We start from the raw sequence: 20225 nt of genomic DNA on the forward strand, positions 1-20225 counted from the left end.
ATATTGTTTATACATTGTTCTAGATGTATTTAATATACACACAAATGTATTTTTGTTTCCTTCTTTTGGCAAAAAATACAAGCAACTGAAAATTCAGCGTCTTAGAATCTGGGCTTTTCCACGTAAACTTGTACCACTGATATTTAACAAAATGCGAGAGAAGAGGTTCTCAGCTTAAATCAGGGACTCCCTAAATGGCGAAAACATTTTCATTATTTCTTCTAATCTCCTACTGCAATTTAGCATTTCCTTCAATTATGAGGTTAGGCTACCAGCCACAGTAGTATCAGCAGCACCTGGGGCTTTGTCCCCAGTAGCAATCACAGATATTTCCATGACACATTACAGTTGCTGCAGATTTTTCAAAATATTGTTTACACTCATCTGTACTTCATTTCTTTCTTTTTTTTAATTGGGGTATAGTTGTTTTACAATGTCCTGTTAGTTTCTACTGTACAGCGATAAGTATCCCCTCTTTTCTGGATTTGCTTCCCATTTAGGTCACTACAAAGCACTGAGTTCCCTGTACTATACAGCAGGTTCTCATTAGTTATCTATTTTATACATGTTAGTGTATATATGTCAGTCCCAATCTCCCAATTCATCCCACCCACCCCCCATTTCCCCCCTTGGTCTCCATACGTTTGTTCTCTACATCTGTGTCTCTATTTCTGCCTTGCAGACAGGTTCATCTGTACCATTTTTCTAGACTCCACATATATGCGTTAATATACAGTATTTGTTTTTCTCTTTCTGACTTACTTCACTTTGTATGACAGTCTCTAGGTCCATCCACATCTCTACAAATGACCCAATTTCATTCCTTTTTATGGCTAATATACACTCATCTGTACTTCAAAATAACAGTGTGGTAGGCCACCGCCCTGATCTCCTTTTTCATGAGTTAACCAAAAAATTACATATTATATCACCTATTTGTTTTTTCTAATATTTCATTATCTTTGTTTTCCTTTGTAATCCTATGTATTTTATGCATTTTAAAAACATTATTCTTAGAAGGTGTCTATGGTACAAAAAAGCTAAGCTCTCTTGGCCTAACTGAATGTCACTTCTGGGGATGGTGTTGCTGGACCTGCCTGATATCCATTAAGAGAACAGCCCTCCCCATAGGTTCAGTGTCAGGAAATGTCCAGCAGGATGCCTGCCCCTCCCAGAAGGTACTTCAGGCCAGTCTGGTACCCTGGCCCTGGAATTAGAATCTTCAGCAAGGATAAAACTGATTGACACTGATTCTTGCTGAGGGAGGGTACCCAGAGGCATAAGCCCTTCCTGACCAGCTGCACTGTTTCCAGGGTTCTGAGCCCAGCTCCCCAACCTTCCCTCCTGTCTTTTCTGGGAGCTCCTGCGAGAGTGTGTCCTTCTAGAAAAGTCTATTTTTGCCAGTAATACTTGAGAAGCCACATACATTTCCCTACAATTCCCTGGACCTCTCCTCCCACATAGCAAGAGACAAATTTATTAGGAACCCCCTGTCCAAATTGAAACACTGTACTTTTTTGGAAAGTGGTGTACCTCAGTTGTAACAAAAGCTGATTTTTTTTAAATCCCGCCTTCCACTGTTGTAAATTCCCAGGAAGACTGACCTTGTGTCTCACTGGATGCTCTGCTCCAGGCCCTGGCTGGAGCTTGGTAATAACAACCAGCACTTATTAGATGTAAGGTTCTGGCATCTAATTAATTAATCCTCGCATTGACCACTAGGATAGGGGTACTATTATTATCCCCTTTTACTGATGAGGAAACTGAGGCACAGAGAGGTAAAGTAGGGCGCTTAAAGCCCTACAGCGGGTAAGTGGTAGATCTTCCCCAAGATTTGAACCCAGGGAGACCTGCTCTAGGGGCAAGGATTTCAATAACTGCGTTACACAGTAAACACCCACTCACCCTGAAAGCTGAGGACCCCAGCTCCAAGGTTATGTGCCAGACATGGGCTGGTGCTGGAGATGCAGGTTGGTGCAGACTCTGCATCACTGCTGCTGACTAAGGGACTCTTCAGTCACGGCCTGCTCCTCCAGGGTCCCTCTAGTGAGCTTACTTCCTGGTGACTGTTTTCTGTCGTGTTTGCCAAGCCCAGCTTCAGCAGTTTCTGCCTCAGAGAGAAAATATCACTGTTCTACCTCTATCAAAAGCTACCACTGCCAAATGAACCAGGCTAAACATTTTAGAGTACCATCTGCTTTAATCCTCTCAATAACCCCTTTGGTACTATTGGTACGTAGGTACAATTATTATTCCATTTTACAGAGGAAAAAAGAAGAAGTCTCCAGTAACAAGTATGAGGTTGACTCACTTATCCAAAAATTACACAGTGAGCGCAGGGCCTGGAATAGGACCCAAGCACTGTATGATTCCAAACCCACCAGGCATTTCTGCGAGCCCACTAAACTCCCCATGTGATAAAGGGAGTCTGAGAAGACAGAAAGCCAACGCTGATCCTGGGTTTGCTACCGGCTCACACCAGAGTGACTGGCGTAAGATGCCAGGTCATGCTAATAGCTGCCCCAATATTTGTCAGAAGGCAACATGAGTTTATTTTTATTATTTTTTTAACATTTTATATTTGTATCTGAGTGATACAGGTCCTTTTTTTTTAACTTTTTCTTTTATATTGGAGTATAGTTGACCAACAATGTCGTGATAGTTTCAGGTGTACAGCAAAGTGATTCAGTTATGCATTGAGAACAGCCCCTGGCCCAGAGTAAACGCTCACAAAATGTAAGGTGTGATTATTCTTATGTCAGCACCTCCATAAAAGCTGTGCCAGCACTATGAGCACCTCCAGGGCACTTGTCCCTGAAATAAGCAGACCGGCGCTACCAGCCTTCAGAAAGCAGAAGGCGACCATCTCTTTTGAGCTGTTTCTAGCAAAAACACATGGGAAGGGGAGGGCTCGTTTGGGGTCAGCTCCTGCCGTGCCAGGTCTCCATCTACCACCTGTGGGATCAAGTTGGCATGTGTGTAAAACTGGGAATGAGAGGTGTGGGCTATTTTCAAAATGTGCTTCATATTTCAGAGGGGTAATTGTTGATGTCAAACCTGTGTAGTTTAAGGGAACAAGGGAATTAACGGAAAGGCAATCATTGGTTTTGTGGATGAGAGGCTTCCTGACCAGAAGAGACCGTGTCCCGTGCATTTGTGTGTCCCTAGCGTGGAACCTGGCACATAGAGATGGACGTTTATTGTCTCCCCCAACCCCCGGCCAACACCAATAGTCCCTTCCTGACTCCTGGCCAGGGCTGAGGAGCTGAGTCAGTCCCCACCGCCAGGGACTGGGCTCATTAATGAAGCCAAACCAGGCAGGCATTCCACCAAAAAGTGAACAGTATTTCCTTACCATCCAATAGCCTATCAATGTTGAAATTTCCAATGGCAAGAGCCCCTTTTTGCTTTAGCTCATTTGGGTTGATTTCCTGTTGCTTGTGATGGAAAGAACTCTCACGGATTAAGTACTCATTAAATATTTGCTGAATAAATGATCGAGCTTTTCTTTTTTATCTCTTTAGCTAAATTTCACCGAAGTAAATTTCACCGAGGTAAGACCAGGCCATACACAAGATTCTCCACAACAATTTATGATACTGGAGATATCTCTGATACAGAGAAGTATTTAAAAAGAAAACTTGATTTATTTCTACCATAAATTGAAAACTATCACATCATAAATATAATTTTAATATATACAGCTATAGAATACCTAATTTATATATTAAATATGCATTGAATGTATAATTCAACATATAAAATTTAAAAATAACAGACACCAGCAAGAAATTCAACCGGTTTACAAAAATCCACACCTGAAAATAAGTTCCTCTCTCAGAAGAATGAAACATTATGAACACTATGTAGTAAGGATACACTCAGTTCACGTATCTTAGTTTAAGATAAAGATGAGGTTCTCGGTCAATAAGACAATTTCATTTTTAAAATGTTGATGTTAATCAGCCCCAAGCATCTCAATCCACATGTGCATGCCACGAGAAAGGCAACCGAACTGCCTTCTCTGATATACATTTGCATACTTGTACATACTTCACATACTAAACAAATGCCAACTTCTGGAAGTGACATTTCTACAAATCACTGAAAAAAAAAAAGTCCCCACAAGGATCCATCCTGGGGGCCATGGCATCAGTGCAGTGTGTCCTTCCAGACAGAGAAGGGCAAAACCCTCAGTTCCTGAAGGATTGAAATATCCACGGGCTCCAAGCCCTGGCCAGGGCCCTGTGGCCTGTTTTGCCAGCTGCACAATTGCGAATCCCATGTCCTAATCTATTAGATCCCGGCCAGGCCCGGCTTGGCGAGCAGTGCCCCCTGTGGGATGAGCACAGCACCGCCCACGGAGCCTTGACCTGCAGTGACTACTCTGCACACCCGCCAGAGATGCTAAACGGGTTTCTTGCCATTTGTTTGTCACTAGAGATTTTAAGCTCAAAATATAGGCTGCGGGATTAAAAGAAATACATATTTCTCTCTTGCAGAGACATTTCCTTAAGTTGGGCTAAAGTCGAAGCACCTAGAACTTTTGTGGAGATTGTCTTGCTCTCTTGTTAATAGGGGACAGACCCCATCCCATCCCAGGTACAAAAAAAGGATGAAGTCATTCATTCATTGGGGGATAAATGAGAGCAAGACTCTCTGAGATCAGGTGTTTACATGCAGGGGAACATCTCAGGTACCCTGCTTCTGGAAGAAAATGGTCATCTTGCCTTGGCATTTAATTGTCAGGGTTTCGAGAGAAGATTCTGTCTGTTGTCCTTCAGGGGAGATTGTAATGTCTGGTAATTGTAATGTGCCGTTCAGTTTAGATTGGTCTGGTTATTTATTTATTTATTCCCTCCCTGCTCTGTTCCAGAAACACTTTCAGGTGGCAGAGGTTGGTTTCAATCACATAATCATTACCGTCGGAGCATAAAGCCGGGAAGCAGCTCAGGTTGGCATCTGGTGGGGTCAGTGGCCGTGGGGGGATCCTGCCAGGAGGCTCACAAAGGCCTGCCATGCCCAAGGCCCCACTCCCCAGCAAACCAGCTGTGCTCCCCTGGCCACAACTGGCTGGACTCAGGCAGGTACCTGAGTCAAGGTAGCTGTGGACCAACCAGGTCTGAAAGAGACTAAACATCGATGAGGTGAGGCTTAGCCCATGGGGGTGATCCAAACCAGACGGTGACCAAGCATCCTGACTGCATCCTCTTTCAGGAAGCGTGGAGGGGCCATGAGCATTCTCATCTGAGAACACAAGATGCCCAAGATCACCAGAGCTACTGCTGCACCCACGTGGTGATGAGGCTGGCAGGCCATCCCAGCCTGGGAAGCTCAGGCAGCTCTCCCCTCGACGTTGGAGTGCCACACTGATGCAAAGTTGTAGGCACGGCTGTGACTGTGGCAGGATGGTCGCTTTGCTAGAGGCCCAGTTCTGGAAGTCATTCTGGAGGCCCAGCTGAGAGCCCACCCCCCAGCCCTTCCAAAGATCTGTAAGCACCTAATTCCCTGTACTAAGCGCCTTTTGTATTAAAATATCTGGAAAGGTCTCTGTTTCCTGAAACTGAACCTGACTGATGCCAGGACCCTCCTCTGGGCTCCCAGCGCACCCTGTGGTGTGGATCACATGGCCATGGTGGCTTAGCTTCCCCCGCCCTCACCCACACGCCCATCCAGCTGTGAGCTTGCTGAGAGCTGTGTCTGGTTTCTCTTGTATCCCCAGCACCCAGCACAGAGCCTGCAGGAAGGAGGTGCCCAATCCATATATGTTGCACGAACCAATGAATCTCCCCAGTGAGAATAAATTATTTTTCACCTTCATACCCATATCATTCAGAGTAGGAACTAAGAAACACTCTGGTTATTTCAAGCAAAATGAGATGTGGTACAGAACTTCACCAGCAAGAATAAAGATGGCTGGAAGGGCTGGCATAGTGGGTGTTAGAAGGTGACTTGCTTCAAGGTCACGCCACTGCAGCTGGGATCTGGAGCCAGATTCTAGAGGACAGGAGGCCACTGTTGCCACGGCTACCACCGTTGCTGCCACCACTATGCAAATTCAGTGACTAGAGAGTGACACGCCGAGTTGGACTGTGACAACAGTCTTGTCCGCCAGAGCTGGTCTGTGCCAGGGCCACAGGAAGACGGCCCCTGCCTCTCTCTGGCCTCTCAAATCTCTCACGAGTGTACCTCACAGGCAGAATATAAATCATACCCAGAACCCTAGCTGCAAGGGCATCTGGGAGATGCACACTGGCTCCCAGCACTGAGGGCAGGGGCTGTTTCTTCATTACCCTGGGCCTGGCTCATGCTCGGAGGACAACAAGGTCTCCATCCATGTTTCTGGCCAAGTTCTCCGCCAATTTCTGTGGGCTCCCAAGAATGGGGATCTAGGAGAGGGACTGCCGGGCTACCCTTAAAACCTGCCAGCAAACCACCAGCACTCCCTGACCCCTACTCACAGGAAGGGAGAGGCCGCAGGGAAGAGCGGCTGAATGCCTGGGCCTGGGGCCTGAGGCACCTCAGCTCAGGGACCGGCAGCATCTTGGAAAGCAGAGGACACAAGCTGGTAGGAGGGCGGGCCTGGACCAGGCAAACAGAGGAAGCCTGGGGACCTTGCTGAGGAAGCCTGCTGGCTCCAGACAAGGAGGATGCCCAGTGTGAGGGCCCTGGGCAAGGTGTGTAACCCCAGGAACCCACAGCAAGGGAAGACAGGGATCAGCTGCCCCTCCTTGGGTTTGCAGGGAGACTCGGTGACTCCCAGCTGGAAGCAAAGGCCGCTGAAGTGTGACTGGGCTCTGAGAGGCAGGACCCCAGGGGAAAACTGTGCCCCCACTGCAAGGGTCAGAGAGCAAAGGTGGCTGCTCTGACCCACCGGCACGGGGCTCCTCACCCCTCAGCTATCGAGGTGGCGGGGATTCGGCTGTTCTGATTCGCCACCTCCAAACCAGAGTGGGTCGGTGTGTCTCTGGTTCCTTCAGCAACCCACGCCTGGCAGAGAGCAGACTCTGCCCACCCCGTCCAGGTGCCCTAGCCTCCTGCCAGGCCGGGGTCTGATGGGCTAGGAGGAGACCTGGGGGTGGGGGAGGCCACGATGAGGCCAGCCCTCCGGATTGGAATCTAAGCCCCAGCGGGGCGGGGTGGGAAGGGTAGGGCATCGTGGAAGCTGCTGACACACTCCAGCCCCAGGGTCACCTGCGCCTCTCCCGGGGCTCAGCTTGGGAGGACAGAAGGGCAGGGGAGGCCGGGCCCACCAAGAGGCAGGCACGCCCCCAGGACCAGATGGGAGCAGCAAACGCTGCCTCTTGGTCCTCTCCGTGCCTTCCCTCCACCCTGGAAGTCCTGAGGGGAGCTCCAAAGGCTCTTTGCCTTCCCCAGAATGCAAGAAACTGACACCATCTATGACCACCTCCAGGGGGCGGGGACATGGGGAGACTTTCCACTTCAATCCTGCGGTAGCTTTTGAATTTGGAATGGTAGACTTGTTATTGGTCAAAAATCATACATTACACTAAACTTTACAAAGAAAAAGAAGTCATTTTTCTCCCTCCATACATTATCTACTTCCATGTTTAACACACATTCACCTTGAGCGCAGGGGACAGTCAAATCACTATGGTTCCTCGGGCAGGACCCTCGGTGTTAACTGCTCCCCACCCAGCCCGTGCACACACCCTGCCTCCCTCAGGTGGTCTGTAAGAGCTGCAGGCCCCACCTTGGCCACAGGGACAGATCTAAAGGTGGCAGGTGGGCCAAAGGGGGCCCATCAGGCTCTTTGCCTGGGATTTTTTTTAAACGGTAGCTAGAAGAGAGGGTCAGGTCTCAAATCTGCTGCGGCCATGCACCTGTGGTGTGGAGAAAGCTGGTCTGACCCGCGGGGAGGGGAGAGGAGAGCCGGATAAGACCCCAGTGACGTCAGGTTCCTGTCATCCTTTCCCTGTCTGCAGTTTGGCTGTGTGAGCCAAAAAATTCCCCCTTTGTCTGCCCAAACTGGTTTGAATCAGGTTTCTGGTGCTTGTAGCCAGAAGAATCCTAAGTGACTGGCCTTCCCTTTTGTAAAATAAAGGGGCTAGACAGGCTGGTCTCTGGGGTTCCTGGTGGCTTTGGCATCCGGGGTCCCTGTGCCCTGGAGTGACATAGACCATTCGCCTCCATGTCAGGCAGAATGGTTCATTCTTGGGACACTGCATTCAGGAGGATGGGCCAAATGAAGAAAAGGCATTTGGCCACCTTCTCTGGCCCTATCCTGCCATTACCTACCCTGCTGCTGGGCCAGCCAGCTTAGGGGAAGCGGACACACAACCAAAGCCTCTCCGAATAGGGAATCAGCCCGTGTTACCGCAGGTAAACCTCACAAGCTCCCTCTGAAGCCGTGACCTTCCCCTTCTAGAGATGAGGACACTGCGGCCCAGGGAGATCCAGCATAATTTGCTTGAGGTCACATAGCTTAGACAGGTAGAGTCAGGATTCAAACTCATTTTCTTCATAGACCTCTACTTGGCATTGCCACAGGCCTTCCAGGTCCTCTAGCCAGACCCACCTGGAAGGGAAGAGAAAATCCACTCTTTTCCAGGGGCTTGGCCCCGAGGGGCCCCGAAGCAGCACTGACTCCATGGATGTCGGCAGGAAGTGTCACGGTGAGAGGCCTGAGCCAGTGTAGGTCACGTCCAGCGCTACGTGGCCTCAGCAGGGGAACTCTGAGAACTGCCATCGCTCATCTGTGAAATGGGGAGAAAACGTCTCCTCACGATCAGGTGAGCCCTCAGGTGTGGAAGCCTCAGGACACTGTTCAGCTCCCTGCCCTCGTCAGAGTTGTGTGTGCCTTGTGGGGAGAGCTGTGGCCTCCCACATCCCCTGGCCACAGCCCATGCCAAGGGCCACCTCCTGGGACCAGCTAGGCTGCTTCCACTTTATCTCTGTACGAGGGACCAGAGCAGAAAATGGAGTTAACAGGGGAGGTGAAAGCTCAACCGCTCCCCCCAACCCCTGCCTTTTTTTTTTTTTTAAGTAATATTTTTTCTGTTTACCACCCCCCTACACCGAAAAACCCCCGCAGACTAATCGTATAAATTTTAGAAAATATATCTTAATCTATATACAGTCCACACACATTATTCATGGATTCTGTATTTGTGAATTCACCTATTCTCTAAAATTTATTTGTAACCCCAAAACCAATACACGCTGGGATTTGCACAGTCATTCTCCAACATGGGCAGAGCCGGGAAAATTTTGAGTGGTGGAGCGCTGGCGTTTCCAGCTGAGGTCCAGCAAGGCAGCATTCTGCCTTCTTGTTTCAGCTCTCAGATGCCAAACAAGTGTCCTTTTGGCAATTTACGCAGGGCCACTTGTTTTTCCACATCTATACGCTTTTTGTGAGTGATTTCGCTCTTTGAAATGACCCCCAAGCCTAGTGGTGAATGAAGGGCCGTCTGGTGTTCCCAAGTGGAAGCAGGATAAGATGGGCCTTAAGGAGAAAATACGGCCATTCGATTAGCTTTGTTCAGGCATGAGTTGTAGTGCTGTTGACCCTAAGTGCAACGTTAATGAACCAACAATATATATTAAATAAAATGTCTTTAGGTAGAAACATCCCCCAAACAAGGCTATACAGCTACCTATTGATCCACTGAGAAAAATGTGGTGACCTGAGGCTGGCAGGAACCCAACCCCGTGTTGCCCTAGGAGCGCTGGTTCAGCCTTCTCTTCTTCCCCGTTTTCGCAGGATTTTACAGAGTGTGACTACTGAATGATGAGAATCATCTGTTCACTAATCTAGACGGAGGCCATGATATTCAGTTCAATGAAGACTGAAGGTTGCACAGTACTGAGTATAGGATGATCCCATATTGTAAAAAGTAAAATAAATAAAGCAAAGTTAAAAAAAAAAAAAATCCTTCACCTGTGCGTTTGATGTTTGCTGGAACTTGGAGAAAAGAGTGGAGAGGTTCAACCTGACTTTCCTGCGTGGATGGAGAACAAGGTGTGTATGGGGGATGATGAAGTCTTTTCTTTATACACCTCTGCCTTGTTATGAGAGGCGTGTGTCACTTTCGTAATTTTTAAAAGTTTCATACAACAGAAAAAATCAGTATCCCTTTCTCCTGGTGGCGCCACCTTGTGGGTACAGCTGGAGTTACTGACATTAGTGATCCTCGCTCTGACAGGTGTCAGCCAGGACCCCAGCCCTCAGCCCCAGGTACCCCTCAGAGCCTCTGGGGACATCTCACATGGATTCAGGGACAAGCCACACAGTTTGACAACCCATCGAGGCCTCTATGCATGCCAGCTGGCCCCCAGCACGGCACCCTGAGCGCCTGGCTCCTCTGATGGGAAGATGGAGGGGGGTCATTCCCAAAACCACAGGGAACTTTGAAGGGTGGTCAGAGTGAGTGGTTAAAAGCTGGGTTCTTAGCACTGTGTGACCTTTGATGAGTTACTCAACCTCTCTTGGCCTCAGTTTCCTCATCTGTAAAACAGGGATGCCAGGGGTACCTATGCATCAAAATCAAAGCCAACTGCTTGGCAAATACCTGGCCCCTTGTAAACACCATGAAACCTAGCTATTATTATTGTTATTACAGAATTTGTCAACTTTCAGAAGATTCCTGTGATGTTGTGATTTATAAGAAATGAACATTTGGTCCTTATCCATGCTTCCTGGCGCACAGCTCCCAAAACCCTTGGGATTTCCTGAGCAATAAAAGCAATGGGAACATCTTTTGCTATAATACTTGGTCTCTTTTCCTCAGTTCCTGAAATCACTTCAGAGCTATAAAAGTGAAATGGGTGTCTGATCATTCACAAGCCCCTTTCCACCACAACTGGCTTTATGTTAATGAGACGACTTTGGGAAATCCTCTAAAGACAGGGAGCTGGTTGCCAGAGGAAGCAGCCCTGAATAGAGGGGTGGAACTTTCAGTCTCACCGTCGATTTCCAGGGAGGAGAAAGAGGCTGGAGGTGGAAGCAATCACCAACGGTCAATGAATTAATCAATCATGCCTATGTCATGAAGCCGCCATAAAAACCCAAAAGGAGAGGGTTCAGGGAACTTCCAGGCTGGTGACCCATAACCCTTCCACATGCTACCTTGCCAGCCCCCAAACTCCCCAAACTTCACAGGGACAGAGGCTCCTTTATTCAGGGCCGCGTCCTGTGTAACTCTTCATCTGGTTGTTGATTCACATTCTTTAATATCCTTTGTAATACACCAGTAATTTAGTGAGTAAATGAGTTTCCTGTGTTCTGTGAGCCGCTCTAGCAAATTAATCAAACCCAAGGAAGGGGTTGTGGAACCTCTGATTTATTTCCAGTTGGTCAGAAGCCTAGGTGACAACATGGACTTGCAACGGACATCTGCAGTGGAGGGTGGTCTTGTGGGACTGAGCCCTTAACCTGTGGAGTCTGATGCTATCTCCACAGTGTCAGATTGAGTTGCATAACAGGACACCCAGCTGGTGTCCAACAATTGTGTGCTGATGTGGGGAAACCACTACACACATTAGACTCAGTGATCAGAATCCTGGTTGGTGGGATTGTGGAACTAGAATTGTAGTTTCCAAAGGTCACATGAAAATAGCCTTCTGGCTGTAAGTCCTGTTAGTCCACAAGGCCAGCCCAGACTGTATGAATCCCATTTAGACCCAAGCTGGCCCTCACCACCACCCCCATACTGACAAACAAAAAGAAGAGAATTCAAACCTTCCCCAAGCCCATCACCCAGAGATAATCACTGCTGACGCTTTGGTGAGTGCACTTCATGAAGTTGGTATATTTGTACTTTTCACTACATGCAGTGGACCTACACCCGTGGCTTTCACCTGACACTACAGAGTGATTATTTTTCTGTGCCCGCATGTAATCATTTACACAAGAATATATGTGACTGCCTGGACACTCGGCTGTTTTCCACTGATTTCTCGCTTCACTTGGATTTCCTCACTCCAGATGGTTTATGTGGATCTGTGGGCTCTGCCAAGGTGATGACTAACTGGTCAACAGGGCTGGGAGGTGCCCCTGTGGCACAGAAGGGTGGCATCGCTGCGTTTCAACTTAGCTGAGACGCAAACACCCACAGACGCCACCGGCACAGGCTGCTGGGAACATGGCCCTGATATATGCCACAACATCTCTCCTGATCTGGAACCAGCGTATATCTAGAACAAAAAGGCTTTGGATAGATGAAAATAGGCCTTTGGGGAGATACGTCTTATGACCTGCTCTAGCTTGGAGTGAGATGATGCCCACTGCTGTCCCTGGCCGGCCACAGAGCAGGGACAGGACAGGAGAAATGCAAAAGAACAGAGCCTCTCTCCCCAACTGGGCAGAAATTGGGGCCAGCATCAGTCTGGAGCAGTCTGAGTTTCCAGGGTGAATGTGGGACTTGATGGCTAAAAGGAGCCGATGGCAGATTTCTGAGCATGTGTGAGGTGGGGACAGGTGAGTGTGGATCAGGGAATGACAGCGGGTCCCTCAGGGAGCCACACCAGGCTTCAGGGAAGGAAGGGGAGGGGGAGCAAGAGAGTCCAGTGACCTGGTGACCAGGTAAGACCTGTGGACCTGGACCGCATACCTTAGGACATGGATGGGCAGGGTCTTTGCATCGTGATGACCCCTCTGTCCCAAACCCACACTGGCCCCAGAAAGCTGGAGTTCACCAGCCAAGACGGGAAATGGGGGTGGGACGCAGCTCATCTATTATGGGTTAAACTGTGTCCCCCACAAATTCATAGGTTAAAGTCCTAACCCCCAGTACCTCAGAATGTGTCTGTATTTGGAGACAGGGTCTTTAAAGAAGTAATAAAGTAAAACTGAGGTCATTAGAGTGGGCTCTAATCCAATTTGACTGGTGTTCTGATAGGAAGAGGGGATTAGGACACAGCCAGCACAGAGGAAAGACCATGTGAAGACACAGAGAGGAGAAGACAGCCATCTACAAGGAGGGAGGCCTCAGGGGAAACGAACCCTGATCTACTAAGTGCCAACTCCATGCCTGGAACTGTGTGGGGGCACGTGGTCCCTGACAGGGAATCCACTGCTTGTACTTAGAGCGCATGCTCAGATGACCTCTACAGCACAAAGAGCTGGGCCACTTTGTTTCCTTCCCCTTCTTCACACAGGATAGGATCGTGATGGTTGGTATTCTTTGGGGTGTCTATAGAAGGCTGTTGGAGGTTAAGCGGGGCCTAAAGCCACCCCTTGGCCGACCCCTCCTGCTGGTGGCCGGGACCCCTGCCTTTTTACCCCGTTTGGCCCTCCCCCAGCCTGTCCAGTGCCCTCCACCGTACATTCACCCCCTGTTGAACACCAGAGGTGGCAGCCAGGAGCTCGCCCACTCTTTGGGACAACAAGATTTCTCAACGTTTTTCTCTGATCGCCTTTTAACAGACATAAACATCTCCTGCTCTCCCCGACCAGTTGCACACACCATTGAGAATCAAGATCTTCTCCACAGGCCCCATCAGAAAAGAAGATTTAGTCCACCTTTACTTTCTATGGTTGTCTTGCCTAAACAATGCGGGATTTCATTTTCTCAAAAGGAAATTATTTTTATATATTGGATATATAAAGATATATCCAATGATGGATATATTTTTCAGGATGACATTCCTCCTCACCTACAGGTTCTGATATGCTTCCCTTCCCCCTGCAATAAGCAACCCTGGGAGGAAGGACCAGGGCACCCCCTGGAGTAATGCAGTACCCAACCCGCACAACTGTGCATGGTGGCCCTGGCTCAGCAGGCAATCCTAGCTGAACAAGGTTGCTCTACAAGCTGTCAAAACTGGACTGTCATGGTGCTGGGACTGCAGTCACCAAGACAGGCAGAGATGCCTGCAGAGAAGGAGAGAGAGAGCCTGCCTGGCTCCTTCTGAAGCCAGAGCAGGGACCTGAAACTCCTTGTTTCAGGCCTGAGGAAGGTATTCAGGCCTTGGCTGGCATCCCTTGGCCTTAGCTGGGAGGGTGACTTCAATCACCAAAAGGGACAGAGAAGCAGCCAAATCACAAGGGCTTGGCAGAGAGAAAATCAGGGCATGAAAGCAAGGAGATGGGAACCAGCAACCCATTACAGGCTAAAATCAGGAGGGGCCTTCATAGGCTGGACACATAACACACAAGCTTTAACACAGTTCCTGAAGCCCCAGAGGAACTGTAGCCTGAGGGCATCCCTCTCTGGTTCACCCATCCTCTTGGCTCTGTTTACATACCTCCAACAACAGGGAGCTCACTACCTCAAGCAGGAAGCCCATTTCTTGTTTGGGCAGATCAGGTTACTGAAATCTCTGACTTGTGTAATCCTAGTATCTCAGAACGCACTCAGAAGGAGAGTGGGGCCGTTGCTATAGTAAAAGCTGGCGGCTAACATGGACTGATCACTTATGTTCAAGCATTATCCTCAGCGCTTTCTAACGATCATCCCATTCGATCCCTTCAATAACCCCCATGAGGAGGGAACACCACTAGCCCCATTTTACAGATAGAAAAGATTCAGGTGCAAAAAAGTTATCAGTTGCCAAAAGTCCCACAGCAAATAAGTGGTGGGTGGAGATGAGAGCAAGGACTATGAGAACGTTGGTCTCAGGCTCAGGGTCCCCAGTGGTGCTGTTGGGGAGCTCCAGCCCCCTCCTTGGCAGGTGCCACAGAGGTCAACACACATCTCCCTGGTGATGCCAGGAACGGCTCTGGAGTTGGCCACCCTGTTCCACTGCCCTGGGGCCTCTACTCAGTTGCTGAGCTGGGGCCTGGGGTGGCAGGCCTATCCTCAGTGAACCTTTGGGATTGGTTCCTGCCATTGACCTGCATGTCCCTGGGCTGTTGGTCCTCCCCACCTACCACCCAGGACCTGCACTGCCCTGTCTTGCCAGCCTTCCTGTGGTGGACCCTGCCGTGGTGCTATCAACATAAAGCCTGCCCCTGGCTTGGGGCATGTATTAATCAGAGTTCTCCAGAGAAATATAACCAATAGGATAGATATATATTAAGAGATATAATATATATGAGAGAAAGAGAGAGAGGGAGAAGGAGAGGAGGAGAGAGAGAGAGAGAGAGACATGTATTTATAGATATGGTGGCTGGCAAGTCTGAAATCCACAGAGCAGGATGGCAAGCTGGAGACCCAGGGAAGAGTTGATGCTGAAGTCTTGAGTCCGAGGCAGTCTGGAGACAGAATTCCTTCCTCTTCAGGGGACCTCAGTCTTTTTCTCTTAAGGCCTTCAACTGATTGGATAAGGCCCACCCAAATCATGGAAGATAATTTGCTTTACCCAAACTCCACTGATTTAAATGTTAATCACATCTTTTAAAAATACCTTCACAGCAGCATTTAGACTGGTGTTTGACCAAAAAACTGGGTGCCAAGGCCTGGCCAAGTCAACACACAAAATTAACCATCACAGGGCAGTTCCGGCTTCTGGATGCATCCCATGCCGTTCTGCCTGCTCTTTCACAGCCTTGCCTTTCAATGGACGGCATTCCCTTGGTCTCTTCTTTCTAGGCCAACCCCCAGCCTCTGCTATTTACACAGCTTGAGGACCAAAGTCCCTAAGGCCCTGATCACTCTGTCAGTCCCTTTTAAGTTAAGCCATCTTTGGTCAGCTTCCCCCAAAGCAGACCCCAAGGCAAGGATCTGCAGGCTAATGAAGTGCTCCAGGAGAACTGGGAAGGGAGTGGCGGAAGCAGGACAGGGGAGGGGCAGAAGCCCAGCAAAGATGGGATTTCCAGCAAAGTCCCAGCCTCAGTGTATTTCTGCAGAAGGCCCTGGGATGTGAGTCACACCTCAGAGTTTGTCCTTGAGGGAGCTGGGCTTTCGTACTTCTGCACAAGATATCATCGGTTACAGGCTGCTCTGGGGCTGGAGTCGAGGCATAAACTCCCAGGCACTTCAGCCCTTCAAGTATGCAGCTGACGAAGCTCCAGTCTTCTGAAGGAGCTTGCAGTGCTTGGCCTGGAACGTCAGATGCTATGAGAGGAATGGGAGGGGAGCTGGATGGGGACCCAACAGTGTCCACTACAGCGCCCACCTGAACACAGTGCCCCAGGGTGGTGTGACCACACAGCTCTGGGAGACTAGCACGAGGTTGGGCCTCCTTGAGGGCAGGAGCCGTTTCTTTACCATGGCACTTCCTGGTCTGTGTCCCATTTTCAAGCAACATTTGGGAAATTAACAGAGGAAGGAACAAAAGTTATATCAATCAGGCATCTGCACAAGAACCAGAAACCACTCTGATATGTTAAGCGGAAAGGAATTTCAAAGAATTTAATGTAGAGAATTAGGCAATTATAAAACTGTTGGAAGGACTGGGGAAGCAGTTGGAGGCTAGACTTGTAGGAGTGACTCTCGGAATGCTGCAGAGCTGGCCTGCCAGAGGAGCTACACTTCCACCACTGTCTGGAAGGTAGGAAGTTAAGAGGTGGCCCATGGAACTGTTGACTTTAAGAACACCCTGCTGCGGTTGTGATCCAGGAATCAAATAGTCACCACCCTTAACTATGAAAACGCCTATAGATTCTCAAGAAGCTGAAGACTGTACACTGGAACATCTTGCTGGAAGTTCCACATCTCCACTGCATTGCTCAGAGGCGACCAGAATATGGCCCTGGCCTCACTTCCGCCTTGAAAATTGCTTCTATCCAGAAAACGAGATGCCAGGGAGTCTGGATAAAGTCGTTTTAGCTTTCCAGTTTGTGCAGTACCACCTGACAGTTCATGACCTTTGTTAGCGCCCTTGCCACCAAACCGTTGGTTTATGAGAAGTTTGTGGTCCACAAGGAAGATCCATTTTTTTTCCTCCAAAACCTGCTCTAGAGTATACCGTGTGAGGATGTTTATATGCAATAATTCAAAGACTTTTGTTGCTGTCTCTGGAAGAGAGATGTCAGAATTTGCCATGGGAGTAATGAAAATAAGCAGAAATATGCAAAGTATTTCAGCAGCTTCTTGTCTCTAGGAGGGTGCAGCTTCTAGAGACGTTGCCCGTGTCTTCTGAGTTAGGAGCTGAGAATGTGGAGGTGAATAAGACACGATCCCTGGACTTCCCTGGTGGTGCAGTGGTTAAGAATCCACCTGCCAAGGCAGGGGAGACGGGTTTGAGTCCTAGTCCGGGAAGATCCCACATGCCGCGGAGCAACTAAGCCCGTGCGCCACAACTACCAAGCCTGCGCTCTAGAGCTCGCGAGCCACAACTACTGAGCCCACGTGCCACAACTACTGAAGCCCGCCTGCCTAGAGGCCGTGCTCTGCAACAAGAGAAGCCATCGCAATGAGAAGCCCACACACTGCAATGAAGGGTAGCCCCCGCTCACCGCAACTAGAGAAAGCCCGCGCGCAGCAACGAAGACCCAACGCAGCCAAAAATAAATAAATAAAAAATAAACACATTATTCTGAGCTGGCTGTGGAGTGGACTGCAGACTGTGTCACAATTGCCACACAGTGACGTCCTGCAGCTGGCTCAACAGAAGCACTTGTATTATGCCAATTGTGAATCATGCCAAGTCCTCAGGAGGCCTGCTTCCGTGAGATGTGCCCACGGCCAGGTGCTGCCCACGTGGGAAGGCACACGAGGTAGGAGGGCCAGGCTTGACAGGAGGGATTTGGGTCAGGGAGCTGGCAGGGGCAGAGAACAGAATCCTCCTCCAAGCAGGCCAATGGAAAGGGGTTTATTGCAAGACTCTCCTGGGAGGGGAGGGGCAGAAGCCCTCTGAGAAAGTCTCAGGCACTCTCTCCCTGGAGCCCCAGGGCCTTTTCTCTGCTGACCTCTTTACCCATCTGCTCCATTCTCCTGTCAGCTTCTCTGCTCCCTCATCACCTGGGCTGACACAGCACCGACTCCGTCAGGCTCATGCAGACCTTCTCAGCCTGGTCTCACTTCAGTGCTCAGGAGAGACTCAGGTTGGGCCAGGGATTAGTCCCGGTGAGCCAGTGGCCATGCCTGACAAAATCAATGGATCGTCAGGGGGAGGAGAGAATGCAGGAGGTGCAAACATGGCCACTTAGGCCCATCTGGTCTTTTATCTGAAGGAAGATATGTCTGGGTAAGGTTTTATGGAGGAGGTGACATTTGCCTAGAGTCTAAAAGATACTCCAGAGGGACTTCCCTGGTGGTCCAGTGGCTAAGACTCCATGCTGCCAATGCAGGGGGCCTGGGTTTGATCCCTAGTCAGGGAACTAGATCCCACATGCTGCAACTAAGAGTTTGCATGCCACAACTAAGACCTGGTGCAGTCAAATAAATAAATAAATATAAAATACACTAAGTGTATAAAAAACAGAATTACAAAAAAATTTTTTTAAATAAAAGATACTACAGATTCAATGCAATCCCTATCAAATTACCAATGGCATTTTTTACGGAACTAGAACAAAAAAATCTTAAAATTTGTATGGAGACACAAAAGACCCCAAATAGCCAAAGCAGTCTTGAGGGAAAAAAACGGAGCTGGAGGAATCAGATTCCCTGACTTCAGACTATACTACAAAGCTACAGTAATCAAGACAATATGGTACTGGCACAAAAACAGAAACATAGATCAATGGAACAAGATAGAAAGCCCAGAGATAAACCCATGCACCTATGGTCAACTAATCTATGACAAAGGAGGCAAGCATATACAATGGAGAAAAGACAGTCTCTTCAGTAAGTGGTGCTGGGAAAACTGGACAACTACATGTAAAAGAATGAAGTTAGAACACTCCCTAACACCATACACAAAAATAAACTCAAAATGGATTAGAGACCTAAATGTAAGACCAGACAGTGTAAAACTCTTAGAGGAAAACATAGGAAGAACACTCTTTGACATAAATCACAGCAAGATCTTTTTTGATCCACCTCCTAGAGTAATGGAAAAAAAACCAAAAATAAACAAATGGGACCTAATGAAACTTCAAAGCTTTTGCACAGCAAAGGAAACCATAAACAAGATGAAAAGACAACCCTCAGAATGGGAGAAAATATTTGCAAACGAATCAACGGACAAAGAATTAATCTCCAAAATATATAAACAGCTCATGCAGCTCAATATTAAAAAAACAAACAACCCAATCCAAAAATGGGTTGTGTCTCCATACAAATTTTAAGTATTTTTGTTCTAGTTCCGTAAAAAATGCCATTGGTAATTTGATAGGGATTGCATTGAATCTGTAGTATCTTTTATTTAAAAAAATTTTTTGTAATTCTGTAGAAGCACCTAAATAGAAGATGGCCAAGAAGCACATGAAAAGCTGCTCAACATCACTAATTATTAGAGAAATGCAAATCAAAACTACAATGAGGTATCACCTCACACCAGTTAGAATGGGCATCATCAGAAAATCTACAAACAACAAATGCTGGAGAGGGTGTGGAGAAAAGGGAACCCTCTTGCACTGTTGGTGGGAATGTAAATTGATACAACCACTATGGAGAACAGTATGAAGGTTACTTAAAAAACTAAAAATAGAATTACCATATGACTCAGCAATCCCACTACTGGGCATATACCCAGAGAAAACCATAATTCAAAAAGACACATGCACCCCAATGTTCACTGCAGCACTATTTACAATAGCCAGGTCATGGAAGCAACCTAAATGCCCATCGACAGACGAATGGATAAAGAAGATGCAGTACATATATACAATGGAATATTACTCAGCCATAAAAAGGAACGAATTTGGGTCATTTGTTGAGAAGTGGATGGATCTAGAGACTGTCATACAGAGTGAAGTAAGTCAGAAAGAGAAAAACAAATATCGTATATTAACGCATATATGTGGAACCTAGAAAAATGGTACAGATGAACCGGTTTGCAGGGCAGAAATTGAGACAGATGTAGAGAACAAACATATGGACACCAAGGGGGGAAGTGGCAGGGGGTGGTAGTGGTGGTGGTGTGATGAATTGGGCAATTGGGATTGACATGTATACACTGATGTGTATAAAATTGATGACTAATAAGAACCTGCTGTATAAAAAAATAAATAAAATTAAATTAAAAAATTTTTTAAAAATCAGAAGGAAATACACCCAAAAAATTAAATAAATAAATAAATAAATAAAAGATACTTGAGAGAGGAGTATTACAGGCAGAAAAATGGTAGGTGCACACAGAGGCAGGGAGTGAGTGGTGCTAGAGTCTGGGCCTTGGGGAAATGAAGACATCTGGGGTGGTGGGAGTGTCGGGGACACAGAGAAGGGGACACAGAGAAGGGGACACAGGTCAGGTCACAGGGGGAGTTTGTATGC

This window comes from Balaenoptera physalus, assembly GCF_965194825.1.
Source record: "Balaenoptera physalus genome assembly, chromosome: 2".
Taxonomy (NCBI): Eukaryota; Metazoa; Chordata; class Mammalia; order Artiodactyla; family Balaenopteridae; genus Balaenoptera; species Balaenoptera physalus.